This window comes from Tursiops truncatus, chromosome 2 (assembly GCF_011762595.2).
Source record: "Tursiops truncatus isolate mTurTru1 chromosome 2, mTurTru1.mat.Y, whole genome shotgun sequence".
NCBI lineage: Eukaryota > Metazoa > Chordata > Mammalia > Artiodactyla > Delphinidae > Tursiops > Tursiops truncatus.
Window position 1 is genome coordinate 97,687,032 of NC_047035.1, and position 14,480 is coordinate 97,701,511.

The 14,480-nt window shown below is 37.6% G+C and overlaps 1 long non-coding RNA gene across 2 annotated transcripts in view; it reads right to left on the minus strand.

The window, feature by feature from the left end:
* Nucleotides 1–14,480, minus strand: part of LOC141277856 (uncharacterized) — a 393,554-nt gene that overhangs the window by 300,618 nt on the left and 78,456 nt on the right. For both annotated transcript variants that reach the window (XR_012329720.1, XR_012329719.1), the window contains one exon: nt 5,874–5,934. This is a non-coding gene — a long non-coding RNA (uncharacterized lncRNA). The remainder of the gene's footprint in view (nt 1–5,873; nt 5,935–14,480) is intronic.

Consider the following 14,480-nt stretch of genomic DNA (forward strand, 5'->3'; position numbering starts at 1 on the left):
TGTAGACCAGGAAGGACACTCTAGACAAAGGCATGAGCAACTGTGCAAAGAGGAAAATCACGGCATGTGGGTGGGGAACACAAAAGATCCATTTGGCTGGAGCATCAGGCTGCACCCTGGGCAGTGCGAAATAGGTTGAAAGGGAGGTTAAGGTTGTTTTGCCTTTTGAGAAATATCAGACTGTGACTCCCTACTTAGTCAAAGATGAATGAATTTTCCTGTTCCAACCTAAGAAAGGCAGGGAACATTCGCTTTGTATCTCTTTACATCCTTATCTCTTTAGCATAGCTTAGCTTGATAAATAGCAGTGTAACATACAGTTTAAGAGCACAGACTTGGGAGCCAAATAGATTGGAATCAAGTCTGGTCCTCACCACTTATTAGCTATGTGACATTGGGTAAGTCTCACATTTTCCCTGCCTTCACTATTTTATAAAATGGGCATGGTAAAGTGTTATTTTGAGAACTCAAGGAAATTATACATGTTGAAGTCCATAGTACCTTGCTTGGACCTAGCACTCATCAAACATTAGATACTATTACTGTTTTGTTGCTATTAATTTTGCCCATTTTAGCAAAGAGAAAAATGAGCACATCCTTATTTCACTTAGCATAAGGTCCACCATGTTGTTGCAAATGGCAGGATTTCCCTCCTTTTTTAATGATGAAATCTATATATATGGACACTTCTGTTGTTTCCATGTCTTGGCTATTGTGAATAATACTGCAATGAAATGGGAGTCCAGATACCTCTTTGATAAAGTGATTTCATCTCCTTTGGTTATATACACAGAAGTAGGATTGGTGAATAGTATGGTAGTTCCATTTTTAATTTTTTGAGGAACCTCTATGCTGTTTTCCATAGTGGCTGCACCAATTTACATTCCTACCAACCGTGTACCAGGTTTCCCTTTTCTTCACATCCTCACCAGCATTTGTTATCTCTCGTTCTAACAGGTGTAGGTGATATCTCCCTATGGTTTTCATTTGTACTTCCCTGATGATTAGTAGTGTTGAACACCATTTCACGTACTTGTTGTCCATTTGTATGTCCTCTTTGGAAAAACCCTCTATTCAAGTCCTCTGCCCATTTTTAAATTGGATTGTTAGTTTTTGGGGCTACTGAGTTGTATGAGTTCCTTATATATTTTGGATTAACTCCTTATCGGATGGATGGTTTGCAAATATTTTCTCCCACTCCATAGATGATTTTTTCAGTTTGTTGATTGGTTCTTTTGCAGTGCAGAAGATTTTCCATTTCATGTAGTCACACTTTTTGTTTTTGCTTTTGTTGTCTGGGCTTGTTGTGTCATATCCAAAAATATTATTGTCAAGACTGATATCAAAGGAGCTCTTTTCTTATGTTTTCTTCTGTGAGTTTTATTGTTTCTAGTCTTATGTGAAGTCCTCAATTCATTTTGATTTTTTTTTTTTTTTTGGCAGTACGTGGGCCTCTCATTGCTGTGGCCTCTCCCATTGCGGAGCACAGGCTCCAGACGCGCAGGCTCAGCGGCCATGGCTCACAGGCCCAGCCGCTCAGTGGCATGTGGGATCCTCCCGGACTGGGGCACGAACCCGTGTCCCCTGCATCGGCAGGCGGACTCTCAACCACTGCGCCACCAGGGAAGCCCTGAATTAATTTCTGTGAGTGATGTAAAATAGAGATCCAGTTCCATTTTTTGCATATGAATATCCAATTTTCCCAACACCATTTATTAAAGAGAGTTTCCTTTCACCATTGGGTATTCTTGGCTCCGCTGTCAAATATTAGTTGACTATATCTGTATGCGTTTATTTCTGCACTCTTAATTCTGTTCCCTTGGTATATGTCTATTTTTATGCCATACTGTTTTGATTACTATAACTTTGTGAAACAGTTTGAAATCAGGAAGCTGATGCCTTCAGCTTTGCTCTTTCTCAAGATTGCTTTGACTATCAGGGTCTTTTGTGGTTCTAAATGATTGCTACAATTGTTCTTTTCTATTTCTGTGAAAAATGCCATTAGAATTTTAATAGGAATTGCATTAAATCTGTAAATGGCTTTTGGTAGTATGAAAATTTTAACAGCATTAACTCTTCTGACCCATGAATATGGGATATTTTTCCACTCACTTGTGTCTTCAATTTCTTTCACCAGCATCTTACAGTTTTTGGTGTATAAATATTTCACTTCCTTGGTTGAATTTATTCCTAAATATTTTATTGGTTTTGATGCTATTGTAAATGGGACTGTTTTCTTTATTTCTCTTTCTAATAGTTCATGTCAGTGTATAGAAATGCAACCGATTTTTGTATGTTGATTTTATATTTTGAGACTTTACTGAATTTGTTTATTAGGTCTAGCAATTTTTTGGTGGAGTCTTTGGATTGTCTATATATAAGCCCTTTTACTTATAAACTTTGGAATAAGCTTTTTGTGTTCTTTAAAGTTCTGCTAAAATTCTAAGTTAGAATTGAATTTAATTGGTATATTAATTTGTGGGAAAATGACAAATTTACAATATTAAAATATTCAACCATGAATATGGTGTTTTCCCAATTATTCAGATCATCTTTATGCCCTTCACTAGAGTGGAAACAAGATTTAAAAGGCATCACCTAAATTACCAAAAAAAATTGATTTAAGGATATATTTCTCTCAAGTACTTTTTACATATCTGAAAAACTAAAAACTTATTATCTCCAAGAAATAGTGATGTCTGAAACCATAAATAAGTTAGAATATTCATCCCCTAGTCAGTTAAGTGAAACTGAAGGTGTGGCCGAGTACATGCTCTTTGAGGCTAATATCGTGGAAGAAAATCCTGCCATCTGATATTATACTCTCTGTTCTATTATCAGGTAGAATTATGGGCTTCATATTCAGAATTTTGTGGTCTGATTCAGAGAGGTAAATAATAGGCAAATGGGAGATTGTCCTAAGACCTTGGTCTTTCAAACTGTATTCACCTGAAGAAAGCAGGCATGAATAACTCTGAAAACAGAGCTGCAAGAGAACCTGTTTCTTAGAAAAAAAAAAATGTCACTCACTGAGTAAAGGAAAGATAAAGGGTACATTAAAAAATCGAGCCCCTCTCTGTTGAAAATCCATTGATTCTGTAGCTAAGATAGAGAAAGAAGAACTAACTTTCTGAAATGTTGAAAATCCCAGAACTCATCTATATTCACTGTATTACTAGTCAGTGGTAAGAAATACATTTTTCCCTCGCTTATTCTTCCAAAGTACTCCTATTCCAAGTGTCATAAACTACATACTACTTCCCTCTAAGTTTTCCTGACAGTCATTTACAGCACTGAAGGACATTTCCACTGTGTCCTGAAGCCACTACGTAATTTCATGCACTTGCTTAAGTTCTTCCTTCTGTTTGGACAACCCTCCCTTTCCACTGTGCCTCCTATCAACACAGTGAAAACCTACACAAAGGCCAAAGAGTGCATATCTTGACACTTGTCAGTGAAGTTACACATATCTGTAAATCCTAAAAATAATCTGGATTACTCACTAAGTGTGTGTGTGGTTGGCAGAAGGGAGCTATGGAGTAGGACAACTGAAGAAAATTATTTCTACCTGCATTAACTTTAGAAACAGGCACTTGCCCATGCTGGCCCTTGTAGGGTTGTAAAGTTGGCCCTTGTAGGATTTCATCTTTCTAGAGCAGAAAGCCACTCAGGAAACTTACATGACCATTTCAACTTATGCCAGACTGTCTTATTGACCAAGAAATTGTTGAAATCTGCAAAGAAACTTCAGAAATTATTCAGTCAAGAGGCTGAAGCTAGCTCTGTTAATCTGCTGAACTAACTCTATGTGGGCTTAGGATTTCCATGGAACAGGTAGGGTTTACAAGCATTCTTGACCTCTTTCTCTACTGCCCAATATTGTCCTGTCCATTTAAGTTAGACTGAAGCTGCACAGATTATATATATAAACAAAGATGCATATATGTATGTAAACAAAGTGTTTCTGACTCACTGAAGCCCTTATACTAGATTTGAGCCTTAAGATTACAGAGTGATGTCCTAAAATTGATGAAAGTCTTTGTAAGAGTCTGGTCAAGGGCTGAGGAACAGAAGCAAATGGACATTGAGAGATGAGGCATAAGCAGGACAGTCTGGAGGCTTAGAGGCCAGTGTGGCAGAGGTGACCATTCACTGACTTCTGCAAAGAGACTGGCAACGTTCTGGTGCCCCAAGCACTGGTATTTGGTGGGACATAAGAAGACAACATGCTTGGAGTAGACAATGCCATGTCCACAATGGACACTTGCAGCATAAAGAGTGGCAAGACCTCCTCAAGCAGCTTTTCGTGTGTGATCAGTAAAGGGGGCTGGAACCAATCCTGGTGATCAAAACAATTCCATTTACAATGACATCAAAAAGAATAAGATACTTAGGAATAACCTAACTAAGGAGGTTAAAAACTTTTACACAGAACACAACTATACATTGCTATAAGAAATTAAAGATACAAATAAATGGAAAGATATCCTGTGTTCATGGATTAGAAGACTTAATATTAAGATGTCCATACTACTCAAAGCAACCTACAAATTCAATGTAATCCCTGTCAAAATCCCAACCACATTTCTTGCAGAAATTTAAACAATTAAATTCATGTGAAATCTCAAGGGACCCCAAATAGACAAAACAATTTTGAAGAAGAACAAAGTTGGAGTCTCACACTTCCTGATTTGAAAATATATTACAAAGCTATGGTAGTCAAAACAGTGCGACAGTAGCATAAAGACAGAAGAAATGGACAAATAGAATAGAAAGCCCCAAAATAAACCCTTGCATACATGGTCAAATGATCTTCAACAAGGAAGCCAAGACCATTCCATAGGGAAAGGACAGACTTTTCAACAAATGCTGTTGGAAAAACTGGATATCCACATATGAAAAAGACAAAATTGGAACCATATTTTACACCATATATCACAATTAATTTAAACAAATTAAAGATCTAAAATGCAAGACCTAAAACTGTAAAATTTCTAGAAGAAAACATGGGCACAGTTTTATGACATTGGATGTGGCAACAATTTCTTGTCTATGACATCAAAAGCACAGGCATCAAAAGCAAAAATAGACAAATGGGACTACATCAAACCTAAAAATTTTGTGCACCAAAGGACACAATCAACAGAGTGAAAAGGAAACCTAGGAAATGGAACAAAATATGTGCAAAACATATATCTGATAAGCGGTTAATATCCAGAATACACAGAGAACTCAAATAACTCAGCAACAAAAAATCAAATAGTCCTATATAAAAATAGGCAATGGACTTGAATAGCTATTCCTCCAAGAATGGTATACAATTAACCAACAAGCATATGAAAATATGCTCAACATCACAAATCATTAAAGAAATGCAAATCAAAACCCCAATGAGATATTGCCTCATGCCTGTCAGAATGGCTATTATAAAAAAATAAAATAACAAGTGCTGGTAAAGATGTGGAGAAATTGGAACCCTTGTGCACTGTTAATGGAATTATAAAATGGTGCAACCAGTACGAAAAACAGTATGAAACTTCACCAAAAAATTTAAAATAGAACTATTATATGATCTAGCAATCTCACTTCTGGATGTATATCTAAAAGAATTGAAAGCAGGCTCTCAAATAGATATTTGCACACCCATATTCATAGCAACACTATTCATAATAGTCGAGGTAGAAGCAAACCAAATGTCCATTGATGGATAAATGAATAAACAAAATGTGCTATATACAAAAATGGAATATTATTCAACCTTACAAAATGGAGAAAATCTTGTCACATGTTACAACATGGATGAACCTTGAAGACATTATGCTAAGAAAAATAAGTCAATTACAAAAAGACATATACTGTATGACTCCACTTACCTGAGGTATCTACAGTAGTCAAATTCATAGAAACAAAAAGGAGGATGATGGTTACCAGACCCTGGGGGAGGGAAAAAGGGAAGTTGTTTTTAACGGATATAGAGTTTCACATTTGCAAGATGAAAAAGTTCTGGACAACTGTTTTACAATAATATGAATACACTTAACATTATGAAACTTTACACTTAAAAATGATCATGATGGCAAATTTTGTGTTATATTTTATTTACCGCAATTCAAAAAAAACTGAAAAAATATACTGGTAGTCACTGTATTTGATGAACTAGTTTGTATGTACATGTGAGACACATCTTGCGTGGGGGGGGTCACAGAAATATCTGTGGGAACATTTTAAGGGACTGAATTAATGCCAGGAAAAGTTTCAAATATCATTTAGATTTGGAAATTAATATAAATGCATATTTATTTAATTATAAATAATTATAAGTATATTACACATAATATAATGTATATTATGCATGTATAATATAAATATAAAGATGAGCCCATTTTGTCGTTCCATGATAAGACCAGGATACATTTATTGACATTCCATGGTAGTTTTTACCCATAAGGATGACAAAGAACATTCCTTTCCACACTTTACAAATAACTTCAGAGATTTGGCCAGCTCTAAACATCACAACATGTGTCCCCAAATATTTGTATTACCTTGTGCATTATAGCTCCATGTTATCATTTTATATATATATATATAAATATATGTAAATATATATATCATAACTTCTCAACACTAAGGGAACAATTCATGGTTTCAGAATAGACACAAATTATTCCTGATTGTAATTAATAATGTGATGGACTCAGAGGAGACAATAATTCATGAACCTGATTTGAAGAGGTGCCTTGGGGATTCTTTGGCACTAAAAGCAAGTCTACTCTATATCAATCCATCACAGCTGAGGAATAATATGTCATGAGATTGTTAGCAAGACCAAAAAGGCAAGTCTCTTGAGGTATAATGGAAAAATTAAGTTGAATTTTATTTTAAAGCAAGTCATAAAATCTGCTTTTGGATCTGTCAAAGTGTATGACAAATCCATTTAAAACTTACCTATCAATCCAGTAGTTTTTATAACTAGCACCTTGATAAAAACCTCTACTCCCATTCCCACCCCACCCCCAAAAAATCCTAACTATTCACTATTGGGATGAAAGGTATGTTAGAATGAGAGAATTAGAATCAGGGAGACAGGAGAAGAGGTTGCTTCTTTAATCACATGGGATGACAAGGGTGTACTAAACCACTCGCCAGAGGTCAGTTCACTGAGCTCATATCAAAAGCACATCTTTAGAAAAATTAATAATGTTCTACCTTTCCAGTTATCTGATTGTTCCACTCCAGTGTATTTCATTGGTTCAAACCTTCTGATTTCACCTACCGCTCAGTGTCCAAGATAAACTCCACCCTTCGTGGTGAACTCCTTTGTTTACTGAAGCTCAGAAAAGCAGGATGGAAATGCATATTAGATAAGAATCTATGGTCCTTTTATGAAAAGTACTGAACTATTCAACTTCAAAATATCTGTTCCTAAGATACCAGTAGGGACACTTGTAGTTCTAATATTGGATAAAAGTAGTTGGAAATAAACTGGAAAGGAGGAATTAGGCAGAAGAGAAAGAAGAGATAGAGTTTTATTTTATTTTGTTTTATAAGAATTTTGTTTCTTTGCTATGAGTAAGAGTTATTGAGACAGATATCTACTAGCAACTAGAGATATATAAATAGAAGTTGAGAAAGAGGTTAGAGCTAAAAGTCTTGATTTGGAAGTCCTCAGCACAGGGGTTGGTTAAAGCCAACCCCTTATCAGAATGGATAAGATTTTCCTTTCTGAAGTAGAAAGAATAGAAAAAATAGACTCAGAGGGCATCAACTGCACCTTGGGGAAGGCAGAGAGAGAGGTAGAGGAAGGGGATAGCACGGTGGCACTGAAGGTAATGAAGTAGACAATGTTTCTCGTGATGGAAGAAGGTTCTGCGTTCACTTGCCTCATTTTTGAGGGCCAAGGAAGCATCATATAGTCGCACCAGTCCCCGAGGAGGACCTAGGAATGGAGTCCCAAGCTATCCATGGTCAAAAATTAATGAAGTGTGAGAAAAAAATATCTTTGCCCAAGACAGGAACCAAGTTGGGTCCGGGAAAATAAAAACTAGGAAAAGTTGTATGAGGGAGAACAACAAACCTAAATCTGAATCAAGTCACAGGAAAAGGTCAAATGAGAAATAAAGATGTGACCCTTTGAACAAAATTACAGACACTGGGCAGACTGGGGTCCTGACTTCACCAGAACCAAACATTACTTGGAAGGACTCAGGGATGCTCTACATTTCAGGTCTGACTAGCCGTTTGTGTGAACAGAGTTCTGAGGGCTTCACAGTATACCATACATAGTGGTTAAGAGCACCAGATATAGCATCATATAGACTTCCAGTCACATCCTGGATCTGTCACTTACAGCCCTGTGACTTTGGAATAATTACCTATTCTTTCTGAGACTCAGTTTCCTGATCTATAAAATGGAGATGGTAAGAGCGTATATGTCATAGGACTGTAGTAAGAACTTAATGAGATAATGTATGGGAAGCACTTAGCACAGTTCTAGCACATTAACAATTACTCAAGAAAGATACAAAATAGCCTAAGCCTTACTGATTACATTTTCCCACACTGAGGACCAAAATTCTTTCCAGTCGATTTGGGAGAAGCTATTGTAAATAAAGCTCTGTAACATGCTGAGCCATAACTTTCATTTTCCAATACTCATGTAGTGGCACACAAATGCACTGAATCCTAGGTTGGGGAAGACAACCTATTTTGCCTGGGCATCCTCTATAATAAGCAAAGAGGAACTACCTATCTTTTTTCTGGTAGGCTAGTGCTCTACAGTGAAAAATGCAATGATAAATAGGGCATCTAAGAAGCTACAAATTTCCCCAGCAATGTTATTATAGCAATGTTATTACTCCAGAAAGCATGGGAGCCAAAATGAAAATCAGACCTGTCATGGCTAGTCAAAAATTCTCCGAAGTAAGAAGGTAATTCTGGGACCCTAGACTTAAATTTGGACAACAAATTTGCTTATATACTAGCTTTATGAAAGGATATGAGGAAGAATAACTAATCCCACTCTACAAAAGGAGAAACAGAGGCTTAATGAGATTAGGTGGTATGCCCAAAGACATACAGTGTAGCTGGGTATTTGTAAAGCTTTCTAGAGACCCAGCATATTTTGAACACCTTGCTATGTTTGGAAGATCCTCTAAGTTGTATCTCATATCGAGGTAGAACCTAGAGAAATCACTACCCCAACCCCCTTAGAAGGTAACACATGGACATGTGTTCTAGACTCCATGTGTGACTAAGATTCAGAAGTAAGAAACTTTAGAAAGGAGGAATTCATGATTCATTTCTGTGGGTGACAGAAAAGGTGTCCAGATTTGGGGGTTGGGAACAACTGGAAGGCCAAGTTTCTGGTGCAGAAGTGGCACTGGTGCTGGGGAAAGTGCCTGTGTGTTGCTGAGGTGTAGTTTTGGACATGGTTCCTGGGAACTTAACCTCAGCCCTGTTTCTCCAGTCAGGCCGATGAATCTATGAGCTTCCGGATAACATTTTAACAAACTTTTTCCGCTTAGCCAGCCATAGTCGGCTTCTGGTGCACGCTTCTAAGAACCTTGATGGAGTGAGTCAGTAGTTGAACTATAAAAGTTATATTACTTTCAACATAAGATATTTCTTCTAAAAGAGCTTATCTGTTTATGGTCTTAATGATAATTCTTAGTTCATCAGAATAGACCATACCCCAACAATTCCAAATAAAACAAGAATTTATTATAATTCACTTTGCATTGCAAAGGCTATCCTATGGCTATGAGTGAACCGTGCCAAAGAAGTCAGCCAGTTTTGTCCAAAAATCAGTCAACTCACCAGGGGAAAAAAATTCAGTCAAAATAAGTTAATTTTTTCACAGTGTATGACCAATATATTCTCCTGATAAATTGAATTTTTCTCTTTTTCAACCAACAGCAGCACTAAGAAAAGACATAGCTTTAAAAATTATTTCCTCACTATAAATGTAATATCCTCAGTATGTAAAAAGGTATAGAGTTACGGGCAATAAACTTTTCCCTGAGAAAGGGAAATTGAGCAGATACCTTCCTTCTGTCAACACCATATTGGATTGCTGGGTAAAATAAATAGCATCTCAGTGATACCATTTGAAAACACTAAGCAACTTAACTCTAGCCACTCCACTACTATCTCCCTAAATTCTCCAACAATTTTCCCTAAAGAAAAAAAAGAGAGAAAGAAAACACCATCTGGTAGTTCTTAGGACTATTTGGAAATTTTTGACATTTACACCATCATCATGTCAAGGAAGTCCAAGACACTTTGTCTGGAAACCGCACCACTAGAGAGTCCCTTTACACATAGTGGGTCCACTTCCTCAGTTTAGCATTATCTAGACATCATCTTCCAACATTTCCCCGAGCCATAAATGGTTATGCTTGTTTTGCTTCCCAGACCTGGGCCTCCTGAGTAGCTTACCAACACCCAATTTATCCCAGACCCCTACACAAACCCCACGTTCTGCATACACCAAGACCACTCTCAGCATCACCTTCTCCCTTACCAAAGAGGATTTAAAGCCTTCCCCCAAAACCTTTCTTTTGAACATTTTTGATCCTTCTTTAAATATTATCTAAAATTAAAAATACCAACATGGAACGATGTACTGCTTGGTCTTCAAACTACACAGTTTCCACTAATACCTCTACTGAAAATTATTAAGTAACCAAAGACAACTGGTATACCTGGACCCCAGAGCCAACACCACGCTGAATGGATTAGGGAAAGTCTCTTTGTTTCTCTGGACTTTGTTTGCTCAGTTGTGGAAAAATGATGTTAAACTAAGGTCTAGAGCTTCCCTGGTGGCGCAGTGGTTGGGAGTCCGCCTGCCAATGCAGGGGACACGGGTTCATGCCCCGGTCCGGGAAAATCCCACATGCCGCGGAGCGGCTGGGCCCGTGAGCTGTGGCAGCTGGGCCTGCGCGTCCAGGGCCTGTGCTCCGCAACGGGAGAGGCCACAGCAGTGAGAGGCCCGCGTACTGCAAAAAAAAACAAAAAAACAAAAAAACTAAGGTCTAAATATTTGTTTTTATAGTACATTTATTTACTACAAAATTATGCATTTTGTTTATATTTAACTCTATCTCAATCTAAGATAAATGATTATATTCATCTCTGAAAGAGTATAGGTATTAATTCTGCATATTCACAGGTCAAGCAGTTCAAGGTGATCTAGATTTCTAGAAGTTTGTCCCATGATCCTATAGCATGAAGAAGCAAGAACTGAAGTCCTCCATTTCTGGATACCAAAGTAGAACCAAAGATCCCAGAATTTTTGATCTTTGACAATGCGCTGGCTACAAACAGGCATAACCGGATTTCTGTCCTGAGTTTTCCAAAGGTGTAACAGACTATTTACAACTCTTTCAAGTAAAACTTCACAGTCATTACCATCGGCCTCTCTTGTGAATATATCTGGGTTTGTAGACAGCACAGGAAATAATGACATTCACTCCTCACATTGATCCAGCTGCTAGAGCAAGAAGAATCAATACACATTACTGTAACGATTAGCTGAATTATCCATTCGAAGAAATCAGCTTCTATTTAGGCTGACGAACAAAATATCTCTAAATCTTCAAAAGAAGTTTGAGGGCTGGAGAGAATATTTAAGTCACAAAGAAAGTCAACATTGGAGAAATTAGATGGAAAAAGCAGAAGTCTTAAAAGTAGGGCAACCAAGTAATTTGAAAGGTTCAAGGGCCTATTCTTTCTGCCACGGCAGCCGCCCGAGTGGATGTGATGATCTCTAGGTAGAACAACATCACAGCATAATATGGGCTCTCAGATAGGAGCTGCTTGTTCTTCCAAACTGCCACCAAGTGAGAATATAAGCAACACTCTTATTTCCACTGTTACTTCCAGAATATTCTTCTTCAACCCTTATGCAAAAGTCTCTCAAGTCATTCATTTCTTCCCTTAATGAAGACCACTGTCCTAGTTTCCCACCACACTCCTGATCATGGCCTCACGTTCACTGAGAATTTTGACTTCTGATTATAGTTTTCCTCCCTACTCCTAATACTACCACCATTCTGGTAGATCCCCAAATTGGTATGGACAACCTATACAGGTCGAGCTCAGACAGTTCCTTGATTTCCTCTGTACCAGTGACCTTTATCTCATCTCCACAGTAAAACTCAACCCCATGGCCAACACTGGACCTTCCTGGTCAGCATGCAGAACTGCTCTACCTCAAATCAGACTCCATTATTCCATCTGCCGACCAAAACTTCTACTCAACTATAGATCACTTACCATCTTATTCCCCCCCACACCCATTTTTCAACTTTACCACTATCTGTAGTATCTTGAGCCCTCTAATTTTTCCCAAATAATCACCAGTTCCTAGATTCACAGCATATCCTACATATCCTGGATCCCCTTGGGCATGGTCACTCCTGAGAGTCACACAGTTAGCAGGCTTATTGTCTTGATTTGCTGCCTTATCTCACCCTGGATCAATCTAATCCTCTGCTTTTACTCTCAAGTATTTAGGAGCTTGATTCTGAAATGCAAAATTAAGAATTTAGCTTTGTAACTACTAAAACATTAAATAAACCACTGAATTTTGAGACACTGGATCTTAGAAAGAATCTAGTTCAAGTCCCCCTCAATTTATAGATGAGGCAACAGAAACTCAAGGAGGTGAAATAAGTGATAAAGGTTACAGAGCTCATTAAGCAGCAAGGTTGGAACAGAATCCCAGGGTTCCTGGCCTCTGGCTCCAAGCTTAAAACTCTTTCCTTTATGCCACATCACCTCCCGTGGCTGGTAAATCACTGACCATTGTCAAGCAGGAGCTTGAATAAAGGGCATTTTATTGTCTGAGTTTGGGAAAGCTACACCATATAAACATCCTTTAAGACATTAGAATACATTCTCTGTGTTTTCTTTCATTTTGTTTTATCAATCACTCCTTTGTCCACCTGGGGAAAATAACCCTTAAATACCAACAATACAGTGATTATAAATCATCTATAAGCATCAATAAACCTACAAATTAGCACTGAATTCTAAAGCTAATTCCCTATTTCAAAAGTTCTCAATCCCAATGGACATCAGCATCACCAGGGGAGATTTTTTTTTTTTAACAAATAGAGATTTGGATTCTTCTACTGTCATCCAATATAAACAATGGGACACGTTATATGTGCAAACTCTGATCTTAAAAATATCTCCAGCAGCACAGTGTTTCCATTATTTAATTTGTATATTATATAGAGCAGTTCCTTTGCAACCACAGGGGATTCGTTCCAGGACCCCCTGGAACGAATAACAAAATTCACAGATGCTTAAAATGCTTAGATAAAATAGCATGGCATTTGCATATAACCTACTCACATCCTCCCATATACTTTTTTTTTCAGCACGTTACTTCATTCATTTACATTAAATCTTAGAGACTGTTCCATATCATTACCAAAAAAAAAAACCCACTCTTTTCATTCTTTTTATTTATTTTTCTTAACATCTTTATTGGAGTGTAATTGCTTTACAATGGTGTGTTAGTTTCCGCTTTATAACAAAGTGAATCAGTTATACATATACATATGTTCCCATATCTCTTCCCTCTTGCGTCTCCCTCCCTCCCACCCTCCCTATCTCACCCCTCTAGGTGGTCACAAAGCACCGAGCTAATTTCCCTGTGCTATGCAGCTGCTTCCAACTAGCTATGTATTTTACATATGGTAGTGTATATATGCCCAGGCCACTCTCTCACTTTGTCACAGCTTACCCTTCCCGTCCCCGTGTCCTCAAGCCCATTCATTAGTAGGTCTGTGTCGTTATTCTCGTCTTGCCCCTAGGTTCTTCATGACCTTTTTTTTTACTTAGATTCCATATATATGTGTTAGCATACGGTATTTGTTTTTCCCTTTCTGACTTACTTCACTCTGTATGACAGACTCTAGGTCCATCCACCTCACTACAAATAACTCAATTTCGTTTCTTTTTATGGCTGAGTAATATTCCATTGTATATATGTGCCACATCTTCTTTAACGATTCATCTGTTGATGTACACTTAGGCTGCTTCCATCTCCTGGTTATTGTAAACAGAGCTGCAATGAACATTGTGATACATGATTTTTTTGAATTATGGTTTTCTCAGGGTATGTGCCCAGTAGTGGGATTGCTGGGTCGTAGGGTAGTTCTATTTTTACTTTTTTAAGGAACCTCCATATTGTACTCCATAGTGGCTGTATCAATTTACATTCACACCAAAAGTGCAAGAGGGTTCCCTTTTCTCCACACCCTCTCCAGCATTTATTGTTTCTAGATTTTTTGATGATGGCCATTCTGACCAGTGTGAGATGATATCTCATTGTAGTTTTGATTTGCATTTCTCTAATGTTTAATGACATTGAGCATTCTTTAATGTGTTTGTTGGCAATCTGTATATCTTCTTTGGAGAAATGTCTATTTAGGTCTTCTGCCCATTTTTGAATTGGTTTGTTT